This window comes from Salmo salar, chromosome ssa13 (assembly GCF_905237065.1).
Source record: "Salmo salar chromosome ssa13, Ssal_v3.1, whole genome shotgun sequence".
NCBI classification, from domain to species: Eukaryota; Metazoa; Chordata; class Actinopteri; order Salmoniformes; family Salmonidae; genus Salmo; species Salmo salar.
The window spans coordinates 8,966,003-8,968,750 of record NC_059454.1 but is presented as its reverse complement, the minus strand read 5'-3'; positions in this window follow the sequence as shown (position 1 = coordinate 8,968,750).

Here is a 2,748-nt window from a genome sequence, read left to right as displayed (position 1 = left end):
TAGGATTAGAGGACATCATGTCTAGATTAGGGTTAGAGGACATGTCTAGATTAGGGTTAGGATTAGAGGACATCATGTCTAGATTAGGGTTATGATTAGAGGACATCATGTCTAGATTAGGGTTAGGATTAGAGGACATCATGTCTAGATTAGGGTTAGGATTAGAGAACATCATGTCTAGATTAGGGTTTGAGGACATCATGTCTAGATTAGGGTTAGGATTAGAGGACATGTCTAGATTAGGGTTATGATTAGAAGACATCATGTCTAGATTAGGGTTAGGATTAGAGGACATCATGTCTAGATTAGGGTTATGATTAGAGGAAATCATGTCTAGATTAGGGTTAGGATTAGAGAACATCATGTCTAGATTAGGGTTAGGATTAGAGGACATCATGTCTAGATTAGGGTTAGGGTTAGAGGACATGTCTAGATTAGGGTTAGGATTAGAGGACATCATGTCTAGATTAGGGTTAGAGGACATCATGTCTAGATTAGGGTTAGGATTAGAGGACATCATGTCTAGATTAGGGTTAGGATTAGAGGACATCATGTCTAGATTAGGGTTAGAGGACATCATGTCTAGATTTGGGTTAGAGGACATCATGTCTAGATTAGGGTTATGATTAGAGGACATCATGTCTAGATTAGGGTTAGGATTAGAGGACATCATGTCTAGATTAGGGTTAGGATTAGAGAACATCATGTCTAGATTAGGGTTTGAGGACATCATGTCTAGATTAGGGTTAGGATTAGAGGACATGTCTAGATTAGGGTTATGATTAGAAGACATCATGTCTAGATTAGGGTTAGGATTAGAGGACATCATGTCTAGATTAGGGTTATGATTAGAGGACATCATGTCTAGATTAGGGTTAGGATTAGAGAACACATGTCTAGATTAGGGTTAGGGTTAGAGGACATGTCTAGATTAGGGTTAGGATTAGAGGACATGTCTAGATTAGGGTTAGAGGACATCATGTCTAGATTAGGGTTAGAGGACATCATGTCTAGATTAGGGTTAGAGGACATCATGTCTAGATTAGGGTTATGATTAGAGGACATCATGTCTAGATTAGGGTTATGATTAGAGGACATCATGTCAAGATTAGGGTTAGGATTAGATAACATCATGTCTAGATTAGGGTTAGGATTAGAGGACATCATGTCTAGATTAGGGTTAGGGTTAGAGGACATCATGTCTAGATTAGGGTTAGGATTAGAGGACATGTCTAGATTAGGGTTATGATTAGAGGACATTATGTCTAGATTAGGGTTAGAGGACATCATGTCTAGATTAGGGTTAGAGGACATCATGTCTAGATTAGGGTTAGGATTAGAGGACATCATGTCTAGATTAGGGTTAGGATTAGAGGACATCATGTCTAGATTAGGGTTAGAGGACATCATGTCTTGATTAGGGTTATGATTAGAGGACATCATGTCTAGATTAGGGTTAGGATTAGAGAACATCATGTCTAGATTAGGGTTAGGATTAGAGGACATCATGTCTAGATTAGGGTTAGGGTTAGAGGACATGTCTAGATTAGGGTTAGGATTAGAGGACATCATGTCTAGATTAGGGTTAGAGGACATCATGTCTAGATTAGGGTTAGGATTAGAGGACATCATGTCTAGATTAGGGTTAGAGGACATCATGTCTAGATTTGGGTTAGAGGACATCATGTCTAGATTAGGGTTAGGATTAGAGGACATCATGTCTAGATTAGGGTTAGGATTAGAGGACATCATGTCTAGATTAGGGTTTGAGGACATCATGTCTAGATTAGGGTTAGGATTAGAGGACATGTCTAGATTAGGGTTATGATTAGAAGACATCGTGTCTAGATTAGGGTTAGGAGTAGAGGACATGTCTAGATTAGGGTTAGAGGACATCATGTCTAGATTAGGGTTAGAGGACATCATGTCTAGATTAGGGTTAGGATTAGAGGACATCATGTCTAGATTAGGGTTATGATTAGAGGACATCATGTCTAGATTAGGGTTAGGATTAGAGGACGTCATGTCTAGATTAGGGTTAGGATTAGAGGACATGTCTAGATTAGGGTTAGGATTAGAGGACATCATGTCTAGATTAGGGTTAGAGGACATCATGTCTAGATTAGGGACAGGATTAGAGGACATCATGTCTAGATTAGGGTTAGGATTAGAGGACATCATGTCTAGATTAGGGTTAGAGGACATCATGTCTAGATTTGGGTTAGAGGACATCATGTCTAGATTAGGGTTATGATTAGAGGACATCATGTCTAGATTAGGGTTAGGATTAGAGGACATCATGTCTAGATTAGGGTTAGAGGACATCATGTCTAGATTAGGGTTATGATTAGAGGACATCATGTCTAGAGTAGGGTTAGGATTAGAGAACATCATGTCTAGATTAGGGTTAGGATTAGAGGACATCATGTCTAGATTAGGGTTAGGGTTAGAGGACATGTCTAGATTAGGGTTATGATTAGAAGACATCATGTCTAGATTAGGGTTAGAGGACATCATGTCTAGATTAGGGTTAGAAGACATCATGTCTAGATTAGGGTTAGAGGACATCATGTCTAGATTAGGGTTAGAGGACATCATGTCTAGATTAGGGTTAGGATTAGAGGACATCATGTCTAGATTAGGGTTAGGATTAGAGGACATCATGTCTAGATTAGGGTTAGAGGACATCATGTCTAGATTAGGGTTATGATTAGAGGACATCATGTCTAGATTAGGTTTACGATTAGA